Source organism: Cyprinus carpio, chromosome A17, assembly GCF_018340385.1.
Source record: "Cyprinus carpio isolate SPL01 chromosome A17, ASM1834038v1, whole genome shotgun sequence".
Taxonomy (NCBI): Eukaryota; Metazoa; Chordata; class Actinopteri; order Cypriniformes; family Cyprinidae; genus Cyprinus; species Cyprinus carpio.
In genome coordinates this window covers 20,528,403-20,544,578 of record NC_056588.1, presented here as the reverse complement: position 1 = coordinate 20,544,578, position 16,176 = coordinate 20,528,403, and the positions used below count along the sequence as shown (strand labels likewise).

At 37.1% G+C, this 16,176-nt stretch overlaps 1 long non-coding RNA gene and 1 pseudogene across 1 annotated transcript; both read left to right on the top strand.

Annotated features, from left to right (window-relative positions):
• Positions 1-481: 481 nt before the first annotated feature.
• LOC122148235 lies at positions 482-8,217 on the top strand (annotated as a pseudogene).
• Positions 8,218-14,645: 6,428 nt separating this feature from the next.
• On the top strand, positions 14,646-15,644 carry LOC122148275. Its single transcript, XR_006162222.1, has 3 exons — positions 14,646-14,795; positions 15,417-15,484; positions 15,565-15,644. It is a non-coding gene; the product is annotated as an uncharacterized LOC122148275 (long non-coding RNA).
• Positions 15,645-16,176: the final 532 nt, after the last annotated feature.

Here is a 16,176-nt window from a genome sequence, read left to right as displayed (position 1 = left end):
AAATAAATTCCCACAATGTCGCAGAAACCTTTACAGTGTAAATTGAATATTATAATAATTAGATATTACGTTTAATTTGGTAGTAAAACCCAGTGTGTGTGTGTGTGTGGTTGTGCAAAAGGACATGGGATTCAAATCTGATGGCCATCATTACGCATACATTTTCATAATAATGCATTTTAATTGGGTGTGCAATGACATTTAGATAATCAATGCTAACACATTTTACCTGGGATGTAATGAGGCAAGCATGTATACAGATGCAGTTTTATTATCCCATGAATAGAATATGTACGCTAAACAGTGTGCAGAATAAAAAAAAAAACACAAGGGATTTCATAATCCAATTTTATTACCTGGGATGTAATGAGGCAAGAAAGTATATTGTGTGCTGTAATGGTGCAATACTGATCTGTGTGTTGCAGGAGAGGATGGCTCAGAATCACATGCAGAGACTCCAGTCAGTGAAACAAGTTGGAGAATGGCACTGCATAAAAATAAAGCACATACCTGCGTCAACACAGTGCTCAAGGTGCTGGGGGGTTTGCTGGTGGTGCTGTGTGTCTCCTCGTGCTGGGTGGGCATCACACAGGTGGTCCAGCTCACATTCAAATCCTTTTCCTGTCCCTTTTTCATCACATGGTTCAGCACCAACTGGAATCATGTACTCATCAATCTTCTTCCCCCTCTACTATTCTGGGCATGTGGCCACTACCAGAGAAAAACAGACACCCATTCAGAAATTCAGGTGAAGTCAGAATGACTGGTGGATTATGATGTGATGTGAAAAGCAGAACTTTGTGTAGGAAGTACAATAGCTGTAAACTTGTAAAAATGAAACATTTAGTCATTTTTACTTTAGCTGACACTTTACTGAAATTGATCTGTTAGACAAACTGAACATTGCTACTTTTCTCATGAATGTAACAAGGAGATTTGTGTGATTTTCAGTAAAAAATCCCCTAGCCATAAGGACCACTTTTATAATCAATTAGTCTTTTTGGATCCTTTTTAATATATTGTCTAAATAAAAGCACCTAGCCATAAGGACCACCTTTATAATAAATAACTCTTTTTGGATCCTTTTTTTTCAATTATATAAAAAAACTCAAAATAATAAAAATGTATAAAATAAATTAAAAAAAAGTAAAATATTTGACAAGTTGCAATTCAGTACGACAAACAGTTCCAACTCGAGCTCATGAAAAAGCATTTTACGAGTTGGTGATTGTGTATGAATTTCATATGAATCAAATGTACAATGTAGGTCCACCACTAAACCTAACCATCAGGGAAGCGTTAGCAGATTATACAAAAATGTTTGAATGAGATTATACGAATGCGTATGAATTTGCCACCAATTCATCAAGTACAAAATGCCATTAGATTGTGTTGAACAATTCTAGGTTCATTTTTGGGTGTCTTTCAGACTAAAGCTTTTGGAATGGACCTAAGTTTGCTTCATTTGTAACTCTTAACAATTTTAAAATTGGCATGTGACAATTGGTTACGAGACACCTGAGAACCAGCGTTTGCCATCACTGACATCAAATCTGGTTTGAACCTTTTACCTAGCCCACAAGATAACCCCTTATACAGAGTTAAAATCTGCAACCTTTTGGTTACCTAACTAAACCTGTCATTTCTAGGCTAAGCCATTAGTAGGTACTACGTAACTTCATTATCAAGGTAAGCATGCAAAACAAAAACCTTTATTGTTTCTCATTTGCACTGTGTAGGAATGTAAGTCGGGGGTTGTTTGGGGAGGACGGAATGTCTCTGAATGTGTTTCTGAAGAGAACGGCGCCTTGCTGTTCTTTCCTCCATCTTGTGGACACTTACAACTACCTGTACCTGATTAGCATGTGAGAAAATTAAACTGCGCTACAGACGTCTCCAACAGCGCTCTACTCTGCTGCCACAGCTAGAGGCCTTTGTCTTCCTCTTGTCGTGGATGGTTCCTCAAGGATCGCTTCATGGGTGTGCGGGTAGTAGAACATAACCCTGATTATTACTCAACTAAGTTGCGAATTTCTTGTGCATTTACTTTTTAGCAATCCAAACCATTTTTAGGTACTTTTTTAAGTTTAAGGTATGGTATAGGAATTAAGGGATCTAAAATATGTTTGTTCAGACATAAGGTAATTAAACATTTGCTTTATACGTCTAACAAACAAGGACGAAGACCAAAAATGCATATCTAACTGCACATACTGAAGTTATAAATTAGAATTTGTATTTTTATGTGAATGCACATGCAATTTTCTTTGTTTAACAGCAAGGTACATTACAGAGACATTGGTCAGTATACATGTCCAAGATTTTCATATCAATTTTTCAATGGTTAAGCTTTGCCTAAGCTAACAAAAAACGTATCATTTTTAAAATGGCACATTCCACAATTAAGGCATGACCTCACTATTTCAAAATTGGCCATTTTGAGTATGTTAATTTCACTAACATGTTCTTGAAAACCGCCCACAAAAATTTCTTTGCTGTTTGTGCTTACGTGTAGTTTTGGTACAAGAAGTCATTTATTAGCAGGATAATGTAATAAGTCACGCTGGTGACGTATCAAAGCTAAAATAAACAAACCCGGATGGTTATTAAAAAAACCCTTGTCTGGGAGGGCTTTGTTCACACTAGCCAGGGCATAATTATTGTGTGACAGTGACTGGCTGATATACCCAATATCCGCTTCCCCTTTACATCACATGCAATTAAGAGGGAACTCAATCTACCGTGTAAATAGTTACAGTGTGTTAAATGAACATTGAGTGCAATGCTAACAAAATGGGGGAAAGTTACACTCACAAGCCCCTACCTGTTTAATGGGGTATCACAAGTGATTCCTGAAATTGTCTTTAAACAGAAGCTTGATGGCTGATATAGAAGACAACAAGTGTGGAACGTATATTCAATGAGAATTTAATTTTCCGATTCAAGTATATAAAAAAAATAAATAAATAGAAAGCTTTGCTTTGCCGGAAAGCTGTTTTTTATGCTTACGACAGAAATCTTGCTGTCATTGCACCTTGAGGTCTTCAGCATTCTGGACGTCATAACTTCTTCTAGTATCTGCGAATTTACTCCCCAGAAAACTCATATGCCCTGAATTTTGGCACTGGTATTTTATGTGGGTTATGAACTTCAAGTCATTTTTTAAAGCTTTGATTGAATAATCATGTCTTTTTTGTGAGTCTTTCCTCTTAGATTGTGTGCTGACCCTTATGGCTATCACATGCATTTGTGAGATGGCATATGCTGATGGTTTCCATGGAGATTCCTTTATGGGTGTGGCCTTAGCAGTCGGCTCCGCCTCCACTTCTGCTCTCTACAAGGTGAGTGCAGCTGAAAATAACGATTCCCAGAAGATCCTTGATGACATTAAGACTCCTTTCTTTTTGATATGCTTTATTTGTACCACTCAGGTGCTGTTTAAGATGTTCCTCGGCAGTGCCAATCTGGGCGAGGCTGCTCATTTCTTCTCCACGATGGGCTTTTTCAATCTCATCTTCATCTCCTGCGTTCCCCTCATCCTGTACTTCACCAGAGTGGAGCACTGGGGTTCCCTCTCCTCTTTGCCCTGGGGTTACCTCTGCGGGGTGGCCGGCCTTTGGCTAGGTAACATGAAATTATGGAAACTGATTCTTCAGCCTTACTTTAAATACATTACTGACCAAATTTAGCAACATTTGCCATCCACATCTATAATAATCTACAATAATCTAATGAAATATCTGTGATTTTTATGTTTCGGGCACTGGTAAACATAATTAAATATTAGTGATATACACTACTGTTTAAGTTTATGGGGTCAGTAAGATTTTAACTTTATATATTCATCAAAGCATCCTTAAAAAAAATTATTACATTTTTTTATACATATATATTAAGCAGCACGATTGTTTTCAAGAATGATAATAATAATAATAATAAATATTTCTTGAAGCGGCAAACATCAGATATTAGAATGATTTCTGAAAGAATCATGTGACTAAAGACTAGAGTAATAGCTTTACATGATCTTTGAAGGCCATCACAGGGACTAAAATTACATTTTAAAATGAATGTAAAAATACAATAGTTTATTTTTAAATAACTAATGTAAGAATACATCACAATATTATTATTGTACTGTATTTTTTATCAAATAAATGCAACTTTCAGGAGCACAGGAGACTTTTTTCATAAACTTCTAAGAAAATCTTTTTTGAAAAATAGTCTATATGTTAGTTGTTTAAAAACTGTAGAGAAAAATGTTTTTGGCAAAGTAATGTTGCACCATCTACAGTACTAAATGACAAATGGGGGGGGGGGGAATAAATAAATAATTAAAGCCTTCAGTTTGTACACAAGTACTGGAGTTAAATCCTGCTGACAGTTTACCACTTGATCACTGCTGGTTCAGATGTGAGTTAGTGTTGTAGTGGATACAAATACAACCCTTAAGTACACTTCCAAAGAGTGCTTTTAAATGCTTAGTAAGTGAGAGAAATCAGGTTAGAATCATCAGTTTACACCTCGAAGTAGCATTTCTTAGATATCCAATATGTGCTGCATCAGTCTATGTACAGCATAATAGTAACAGAACCATTTATATTTACTGTATATTTAAAACTGAAGTGGAGCTGTGTATCTCGAGAGGCGTTTTAAGGATAATATGATATCCATTAACTATTGTCACTCGTCCAAATCATGTCAAGTTCTCTGTCTATTTGGCCACTTAGAGAGGACTGAATGAAAAAAGATGCTATATGGCCAAACCATAATATAAAGTTCCTGGGTTGTTTGTTTTTTTGTTTGTTTGTTTTACTTCGCTTTCTCTCCCTCTCTCTCTCATAGTCTTTAACATCCTGGTCAATGTAGGAGTGGTACTCACGTATCCTATTCTCATATCCATTGGGACGTTACTCAGTGTCCCAGGCAATGCAGGTGTGTGAGTCTGTCTGTCTGTCTATCTGTCTATCTATCTGTCTGTCCTAACATAAATCTATCTCTGTCTGTCTGTCTATCTGTCTATCTATCTGTCTGTCTGTCTGTCTATCTATCTATCTAACATAATTTGGTGTTTTGTTGTCATTGTCATCATAATATTTATAATTATTGATGATTCTCATTAGATTATTATTAGTGTAATACAGTATTATTTTTACATATTGCAATAAAATAATTTCTGTAATAAAGATTTTATTACAATTATAATTAATAGTATTTACCATTTCATTTTTCCTGCATTATGGTAATGAGGATTTGTGTGCAAAATGTGCTTAACTGACATTAAAACAATGTCACAAGGCAAGTATAAATAAATATAGGCATAATTTTCTTTTATACAAAATCAACTGGTAACACTTTATATACAGGGACCAATTCCCACTATTAACTTGTTGCTTATTAGCATGCCTGTTATTAACATATTGGCTGTTTATTTGTATTTATAAAGCACATATTCTGCATAACCATAATCTACATCCCTAATCAATACCTAAACTTAACAACTACCTTACTAGCTATTAGAAGTTTATTGAGGACAAAAGTCATAGTTAATGGTTTGTTAATAGCGAGAACCAACAGTGGTGGCGTTTTAAGAAAAACTTTGCCATATACGCAAGCGTCGCTTCTGGTGACCAAAGCAATTTATTATCAGTTTTCTTTAGAGTTTAGGGGTGAAATAACAATGACAAAGGGGTGGTGAGGTTGCCAAGGTGACAGTAAATTCCCTTGAAGGAGGGTTTTTTGGCTTGAAAAAAAAAAGGTCCTGGTCTTGCGAGGACTCTTTTATTAAAGTCATGTGTGGGCTTTTCTTCAGAAAAACAATATGATTCACTTGGAAGACAAAATGTCGATTTTTAAATTTGTGATTTCTTTCTATGACAATTTACTAATGTTTTGTTCTGCTGTACTAGCATTTGAATGGAGTGTGCATGTAAAATTAATAGTTACCTGTTACTTATTATTAACCATATATTAGCAAATTCTTAGGCAAGTCCAGGGTGGGAGCCACTGCTATTACACTTGATACAATTTTTTTTGGTGTCTTTATATGAGACCCAATGTTCAATTACTAAACAAGTTATATTTCAGTTTGTAGTCACCAAACAGCAACGGGATTACACTTACTATTTTCATATAAAGAGTTCCTCCCCCTAAAATATCATCAAATAATGGCTCGAAACGCTTTTCCTTCAGTCACGGTACTGGAAATTTCATTCAACTGGAGTTAACTGGTAGCGTGGGGCAGAGAGGACTGGTGCTTAGATTCAGTAATTCATCTTGCGATTCTTGGGTGAGTTTAGCTACCACGGTATGGGCCCCAGGCCACGCTTTAATGACAGCAATCTCACTTGTGGTATAGGTAATGACATTAAAGGGAGATGGCTAACAAACAGCTGTTACAGTCAGAAGAAGAACAACCCTGCAACCGGTAAATTGACCATTAAGCTAAATCAGTAAAACTACTGTACAACAGTTTGTCACCCCAAGCGTGGTTAATAAAATCATTTATGCCGAATTAACTGAATGGTTTTGCACTTGAATTTTCTGTTCCTGTTTAGTTTTTCTAAGCAATAGCCTCTGAACGAACAATGATCATATGGGTATAACAACATCTGAGACAGACTTTTGCTCTTATGGACCGAGAATCTTAGTGGGAACCCATTTTTTCAATGAACCAGGCAAGCAACAACACCATCTTGCAAATTCCCTAGTAAAACCCCAAAAAACAAACACCTAGCCAACCCACAGAGTCAAACATATAAACCCAATGCATCGGAATACCTTGGATGTTTTAGACTAATGTAGAAAACACCTTGTGTATGTGACTCATGTTTTTAATTTCTTAAGTAAAAATATATTTAGATTATTTCACAGATGATCCTGATATCACAACACAGAAAAAAGCTTAATTAAATTTAAATAAAATATTTAAATAATATACATATCAAGGTCCATTATACTTTTTTTTAAATATTTAGATTTTTGTATTTTCTTGTTTTATTTTTTTTTATTTAGTTAAAATTTAGTACATTCCGTTGTGTATTTTTTGATTTTTTTTTTTTTTTTTTTTTTTGTTTGTTGTTGGTTTTTTTTAATGTCCTTATAGTTTAGTATTTATTTTTATTTATTTCAGTGTTTAGTTTTAATTATTTTGGTTACATCACATTAAACTAAAGAAACTAGCTTAAAATTATTTATATATATCTATATATTATATATATATATACTTAGCTGCATGTAGTAACAGATTACGTCATCTGGATTGCAAATTAGATTCCAAAAGTTAAGTACTTGTAATTAGACCTTATAAAAAGATAAATGTTATAGTTTATAAAATAGTATGTAATTTTAGTTAACATTACTTTTATTTCAAGAAAGGTTTTTTTTTTTTTTTTTTTTTTTTTTTGGTAACAATAGATAATCCTGACAGGAAACCTTATGATAGTTTGCCCTAATTGTATAAGTATTTTCTTTAAAAAAAAATGTAAATGGCTTTACTGCTTCATTAATATTTTTTGGAAAAAAAACTTTAGTCCACCAAATCAAATGCGGTGCAAGCAATAATGCAGAAACATGTAGGGAAAAAAAAAAAAAACAGGAAGCATTAAAACAGGAAATGATATCATAAAGAGGACCCCTGCAGGTCAATAAGTTTCAACAAAATATTTGAAATCTACTGTATTGAAACACGAATTTGTTGATGCACTATGAAAACTTAAAAAAAACAATGATATTTATTAATTATTACATTTAAAACAAATAATAATTAAAATACGTTTTTAAAAAGTGTGGGGGGTAATTGGGAAAAAATATAGTGAGAAAAAATCTATTTACTCTATAGTATTTTTCTGAAAAATACTATTAAAAGTTTTTCAAAACCATGTGAAAAGAACTTTGCATATGTATTTTAAACTAAATTTTTTAAAAGATCTGTTTCTTTCTCTATCTTCTTATTTCTTTGCGGTGAGAAGCCATTGACGTGCTGAAGCATGAGGTCATCTTCAGCGTGGTGCGTTGGCGTGCACCTGCATCATCTGCCTGGGCTTCACTGCTGCTGCTGCTCCCTGAGGAGTGGGATAAGGTCACCCTGCGCTTCCTCAACCACCCTGGCCGACAAGAAGACGGAGGAGCACGGCGAGGGAGCTCACAGAACTCCAGCGTCCAACACACGCAGCCGGAGTTAGAGCCAACGGAGCCGTATCCATCCCCATGGCATGACCTTTGACCTGTGAATGAATAGCCCAGCGATCAAACACTGATCCACCCTGTGGCAAGCCTATGTATAAAAAAAAGGGGGGCAATTTGATTCTATTTGTATTTTTAGAAAGACAAAAGAGAATAAGCAAAGTGAAGAGAAACGGATAGTATTTTCTTTAATAAAGAACATATAACATTCAACAAATCAGAAGAAATGTCACAGAACATCCTAGTCTTGCTCTTTAATAGAGATCACAAAGCAGAGGCTTGAGTGTTCTGACGAGAGCGTCCCAATAAAACAGGGATATTTACAGACAGTATTTTTCTTATTTTACAGAAGGGATCTAGCATTCTTGGCTTCCCTGCCATTCTATGGGAAGATATACGGCATCCATATCCATAGAAATGGAACTTTCGTCTCCACCTCTGCTGCCACGCCACACCCCCCGCACCCCTGAACCCCTCTGCTAGAGCCCTTCCCATGGAATGGTATTCTGTGAATATAGACTCTGTCAGGGTCCAGTTTGGCTCACTACATGAATGCATACAGAGATTCGGATATATATGTATATGAAATATGAGGATTATGTGCATTGTACGTAGTGTGTAATATACATGTAGGAGAAATATATTATGCTTTAATGAATAAGCCTTTCTTTTTTCTATAAAAAAAAAAAAAAAAAAAGAAAAGAACTGAAAAGAAAAGCACTCACCAAATAATTAAACAAAACATGAAATATAGTGTAACAGTCACATTCCAGAAGAATAAAATATAAATATATATATATATATATATATATATATATATATACTCATTATTTAAGAGAGACCTAACGTGAGCTTTGAGATTCGTAGGTGATCTTATATATTTTTAAAGAAGCCGCAAGTGTTTCATATTCAGATTCTTGGTGAAGAACCACAATACCCATAATCCTAAAGATATCCACCAATAATGGAGACAGAAATGGGAACACATGATGCCATGATACTCTATACTCTTCTATACTTTCAAACAACATGTATGTATGTCTAAATATTTTGGAATAAATTTAAAAGTGAAAGACATGTTAAAAAAAAAAAAACATTCAGCAAGAATGGATTAAGTTGATTAAAACTTACAGTTAATACATTTACACTGTTACAAAAAGGGGAGTATTACAGTTTCCACAAAAATGTTAAACTGTTTTTAACATTGATAATAATAAGAAATGTTTTGAGCAACAAATCAACATATTAAAATGGTTTCTGAAGGATCATATAACACTGCCGACTCACAATTCTGAGAAAAGAACTCAGCATTGTGACAAAAAACCTGCAATTCTGAATCCAAACATGAAACACAAACATACTGAAGGACTAAGGCAAACTCATCATTCCCTCATTTCTCCCTGCAATAAATACACTGGGACACCTTCACAGTCCTGTGACAGCCGCTCTGTGTCAATGCATATAACGACCTTGCTTTCCTTGGAAATGTAATGAGATATTAGCTGAGTGGACAGGCTGAACATCTTCAGACCACTGGAGAAGCCCATTAAAGCAAATGAAGCATAGAAAAGGAAGTGATGGGTAACAGGAGGGGAGGTATAAAAAGGCATAGAGGAAGTCTTTAAATCCCACATTATGGGGCCCAGTTTGTTCACCCTGGGAGGTGGCGATAACAGGCCATATGCTGACACAGTTCAACAAAGATTTACAGTATTTTTTTATGACCTATTCAAAAGTTTGGGGTCAGTAAGATTTTTTTAATGTTAAAAGAAGCGTCTTGTGCTCAGAAAGGGTGGTTATATGGTTAAACATATTGTAAAAACAACAATATGGTGAAATATTATTACAAATTAACTTTTGTGTATTTTAATATATTTTAAAAAATGTTATATATATATATAATATAATTATATATATATATATATATATACACACCACATATATATATACACACATATATATATACACACATATATATATATCTACACACATATATATATATATATATATATATATATATATATATATATACACACACATATATATATAGATATATATATATATATATATATATATATATATATATATATATATATATATATAGTTTTCATATATATTTTTTTTTTTTTTTTTTTTTTTTTTTTTTTTTTTTTTTTTTTGGAAGGATCATGTGATACTGAAGACTGGAGCAATGGCTGCTGAAGAATTTTCAGTCTAATATGAAATCATTCCAATATTTGGTGCTCACAAAACATTTTTTATTATCAATGTTAAATAATTAATTTGTGGAATCGATGATACATGTTTTTCATTATTCTTTGATGAATATATAGATACTTTGATATTTAAATGAACATACATATACTGTATGCATGTTAAATGGTATTACCTCTGAATAGGTAATGCTTCAGAAATTAATAAGATTCATAATATAAAAATATTAGCTTAAAAAAATACACTGGCCAAAATATATATTAGTTTGGTCACAGTGTATGTTTGTCAACTTTGTATACACTTACATGTATCAGCTATATGAAGATATAACATACTCAGATAAGAAAATGTACTCTGTTACTTACATAACCTCGGTTCCCTGAGATATGGGAATGAGCACTGCAATCACAAGACGCTATGGGAAAAACTCCTTTTTTTAAATAAATGAAAAAAATAATCAAATGCTCCTCGATACTGCGTCGCTGGTCTCTACGCTAGAACCAATACAAAACCAACACAACACGAAAAATAACAAAAGAGGAACGACTGAAATGAACTGGACTTGAGCATAAAAGGCTCAGAGGGACCAATTATATGCAGGGTGAGCCCTGCAGGAGGCAAGAGGCTGAACTGAAGTCAGCCCAGTTTTGGATAATCATTCCAACGGTTTTGTACAGCCTCAGCACTACTGAAAGGGCCAAGAGCGTACCTGAAAAAACAGGCAATGCCTGAAGTATTAGACCACCTTAGGCAGGCGCGTATCTATTTAAGCAGATAGAATCCAAGCTTGTAAGGCCAGAATATCCAAGTTTTAGAACCTGGCGAAAGTGGACAGCGAGGCCCATTAGACGGCCACTGTACAAATATCTGCTATGGACACACCGCTACAACACACAGGATGAGGCCACGCTTTGTGACCGGGGATCCTTTGGTGCGGCCACCAAAGCAAACAAAAAGTTGTTTCGACCACCAGAATAGAGCACAACGAAACACTCTATGTAAATTTTTAGCGCCCTAACCGGGCAGAGAAAATTAAACTCCTGGTCCTCCTCAGAAGGAGGAAGTGCAGAGAGATTAATAACCTGGGCTCTAAACGGGGTGTAGAGCACCTTAGGAACGTACACATGTCTTGGTTTTAGGACAACTTTGGAGTCCTTAGGCCCAAACTCAAGACAGGCAGGACTGAAGCCGAGTTCAGAAACTGCAGCACGATTTTCAAAGTAGTCGGGTCACTGTTCTTTTCACACTGCATGACTATCTTGGCCAGCATTCAGTCGCTGCTGTGTTCACACTGCACGATGGATCGGCGACAGAAGGTTTCACACTGCATGACTTTACAAATAGGAAGAATCGACACCCAACAAGCCCTGGCATGCAAACTACATTTCACAACCAAACACACGCGAGATGTGACAAGAAAACAATGCGATATCACACGTGCAAAACCAGAGTTCTCACGTGAGACTGGGATTATTATTAAAAATGGTAGCCCCCAAGAAGCTTGCAATACGAATTTGCCTGTGCGCTGATTGCAGCGAAAACAAGAAAAAAAGAAAAGAAGCCATGCTTGCTGATATTGTGGTATATAACTCCTCCCCGAACTCCCTGCTGCTCTGTATCTTGCTCTCTCATTTGGTGTCGGTCATCGCCGACGTAGATTTTCAGTCAGAACACTTTTCACACACGCATGATTTTGAATCGCCGACAAGTCCCTGATATTTAGCATGCCAAATATCTCACGGGCATCGGCGACTCATCGGCGATTCTCTCAGATCGCGTCTTTGCTCGTTCACACTGCGTGATTGTCACTCTCGCGTGAACGAGCACTGATTTGCCTGTGATTTCGGGCATTTGTGTCGGCGGCGATTTCTCAAAACCTGTCGGCGAGCCAAAAAACTGGGCTAAAATCATGCAGTCTGAACTCGGCTTTACAGAGAGAGCCTGCAAGTCACCTACTCGTTTAACCAATGCTAAAGCCAGTAGCAGAGCGTTTTTCAACGAAAGGGTTTTCAAGTCTGCAGACTGTAGTGGCTGAACACACAGGGGGCCAGGGCGGATTGAGCCTCCTGAATCCTCTCTGGAAACGGACAACTAAGTTGTTCTGGCCCACAGACTGTCCAAACATAAGAGCATGGGAAACTGCTATAGCTGCCACATAGTCCTTGAGCGTGAAAGGGGAGCAGCCCTTGTCCAACAGCTCTTGTAGGTAGTACAATAGTAGGTAGTGCAACTGGGTCGTCGCCACGGGTTGTGCACCAGGCAGAAAAGACTGACCACTTAAGGTCATAGAGGCGTCTCATAGACGGCACATGTGCTGCCCTCAATGAAAGCAGGTTGAGATGTGCCTACTCTAAGAGGCATTTTACCATCTCGAATAGGCATTCCGAGGTGAGCCAGCCTTGGAATTTTATATAGGACACCGGTGTCATGCTGTCTGAGCTGACTAGCATGTGGTGTCCCTTCAGGTCCAGTAAGAAGGTATGAAGGGCTCAACATACTTTCATCATCTTGAGGCAGTTGATGTGTAGCCGGCCTTCTGCATCCGACCAGAAGCAGAAGTTCGGTTTGCCTTCGCACAGAGCTCCCCAACTCATGTTGGATGGATCCATCGAGACAACCTTCCTTCTGTCAATCAAGCCCTTAGTCACGTCCTGCTTGAACCACTGTGGGTTTTTTCAAGGGGCCAGAGCTGTTACATAGGCCTGGCTCATCAAGAGGAGGCAGTTATTTGTAGCCTCTTTCCTCAGTGTCATCCACTGAGGAGAGCGCAGAAGAAGAGGATGTGCAAAGGCAAGCCGAGTAGGGAGTGTGCCACGGACACAGAAAAGCTCGGCGTCGCTGGGATAGTAGAGGCCGACATCTCCTCCGCATCGGATGCTATTAGAGACATGTTGTCATCTAATAGCTCATCCTCCATTACACCTAACGAGTCCACATTGCTCGCATCCGCCGAGAGACGTTTGTCTAAGTCCTAAAATAGGACGGGAGAATCCTCTCTGCTTGGCGAGAGCGAGGCATGCGGTATCTGTGCCAGGGTGAGCTTGCTCGTAGCCGAGTGTTTAGTCCCCTTGCCCTGCTGTTTTTTTCCTCACAGGTCCCTAGGAGGAAGAAAACAGGAGGGCATGAGGGGTGGAATTAATCTCTGAAAAGAAAGCGATCCGAGTGCGCAGAGAGGCGAGACTCATGTTCACGCAGTACAAACACTCCATCTCGGTCAGAGCGGCTTCTGCGTGGGGCTTGCCAAGACAGGAAATGCACTCTATGTGGCCGTCGTCAGCGTGCAGTGCAATCCTGACGGTGCGGCATTTGAAACAATGCTCTTTTAGAATGCAAACATTTGTGAACCAATGGCTGTGCAGTTACACTGCGTGACTGTAAAGGCTTCAGTCCTCTGAGAAAAAGAAGTTTTTCCCATAGCATCTAGCGACGCAGTACGAGTGAAGTATCGAGAGGGAACTATATTATTGTTAATTTGATGACAATTTACATTTTTGGTGAAAATGATATAAAAAAAATAAATATGTATTAATCTCTATATGGAAATAAAAAAAGCTTTTCAAAAAAAAAAAAAAAATTAGCCAGCCAAGTTTGTTTCCTCTAATATCAAGTTATACCTACTGTAATCAGCCAAACAGAAAACTGTCACTAATTCTGTCAATCATCAAGCTTGGTTCCCCTGAGCAGTCGCATGCCTGAGCAATCAGTGGAGAGAAGGGCCCTCTCACCGCCGTCCAAGCATTAACACACAGTTATAAAGTAACCTGTGGGGACAGTCACCATGGAAACTTGCCTCATTACGCCAAAACCAAGAAATATAAAGCGAGAGAGGGGGGCATGCACCTGCCATTTCACAACACAACTTTGCCAGAGTTTAATTTTGTACAGTTAAGCAGAACTAAGGGACAATACTCTTTGTTTAGGATAAGTCAAAACTTAACCGAACAGTTTAAATGGATCGGATGCAAGTAGACATTTTTTGAAGAATACAAACCCTCATCTTCAATGTTACATATTCGACCAAATGTGAGGAGCCCTGGATACAACATTCAGATGGAGTGAAGAGTTAGGCCTGGATTGCACCTCGGAAAAAAGGTCAAGAAATGGAGTTTAATGCAGTTCCTTGAGGAACCTATTTTGATATTTAACTAACTTTGGCTGAGAGTATAAGTGCACTATGGGGAATAGCAGCTCCAGGCCAAGGATTTGCCAGTTGCACCATCTCATTGTCAACCAATGGGCAAATGAACCTTCTCTGTTTCCATCTTCATCATGGATGATCACTGCTGTTAAAGGTGCAGAGATGCAAGAGAAAGGGATTGTGGGACAGAGGAATACAAACCATCTGCTGCCTCTGACAGGAAGACACAAAATACCTAATTCTGTTAATTTAAAACCAGGTGAGTACTGTGATCATTAGACTTTATATTTGGCACTAATTATGAACAATATTATTATATGAATATGTTGCACAGCACTACAGTTCATGCTTTTGCCTTTTGAAACTAGGACATCAATTTTAAACCCTTTTGAATTTCAGCAAAATAGAGCATCGACTATAAAGTCTACTTATGACATTGCTAACTAAATGTTCAGACAAAAAGTATTACACAGTGCAAAAAAAGTCTTATAAGGTTGAAGTGTAAATTTCTTACATAATATCCCAGCCTAGTATGCAGAGACTATAAGGCTGAATTTAGGTTAGCATACTAGTATATTATTAGCATTTATAGGTAAGAGTAATATGGTAGTATGTTATTCTGAATTCATCCTGGGTGGGATAATCATTTTAATGTTTTGACCAATGGCAGATGAGGGAAGTTTTCCGAAAACCTGTTTAAAAGTTAAATTTTTACAGTGCAGTTCCTTTTGGTGCTTAGTGGAGTACACTTTATACACTTAAGTTTTAACAATCTATTTTTTATCCTAACATTTTTTAAAACAACAGCATGTCCGTGAGCCTTGTTTTAAATGGTTATTTCATTCATGCTTGTGTTGTGAGTTGTGATGTCACCCCACAGGATCTCAGAGTGTCTGTGATAAAACTTGTCACAGCATTATTAAGTCTCACCCACCACAACCAGCAAAGGTCCGGTCTGAACATACTGTATAGTTACTTTCAAGTCATTATTTTAATTTTGATTCTAATTACGTGCATTCAACTCACAGGAATGGCAATCAATGACCCTTGCCATAAGGGCTGAGGTGAATCCTGTCAAACATGCATGCGTGGCATACAAATCCACAGAATTTCAGGTCTTTCAATGTTCTTTCATTTTTGTTTGAAAGAATTAATTATTTTAAAGTTGTTTTTATAGCGGGTAAATCTGAGAGCAGCTAATATCTCACCTTTTAATGAACATCATACATTTTGTTTTTGTCAGGACAGGGAGTCAAGAAATGGGCCTGTCCACTGCTATTCCAATCCCATCCCTGGGGGGCACTGTGGCAGAAGCAAAACACTACAGGTATACAACTCTTTTTCAGGGGTGGACGTTTAAAATAAAAACATTCATTAAACCAAATATATTCAATTCAAATTCATTGACGGGATAGTGCTGTATGGTTTTAAGATATGAAAGGGATAATGTACAGCAGAGGTTCTCAACTCTGGCCCTCAAGATCCACTTTAATGCAGAGTTAAGCTCCAACCTTGATCACTGGATCTGTGACAACTCAGGAACGGAGAGTTTGTGATGGTGTTTCAAGACTAAAAGATGTAGATAAAGAGGGCGAAGACTGACAGCTGGTGGAGCACTGAGCCTTGCCCCGTGGTCCCAC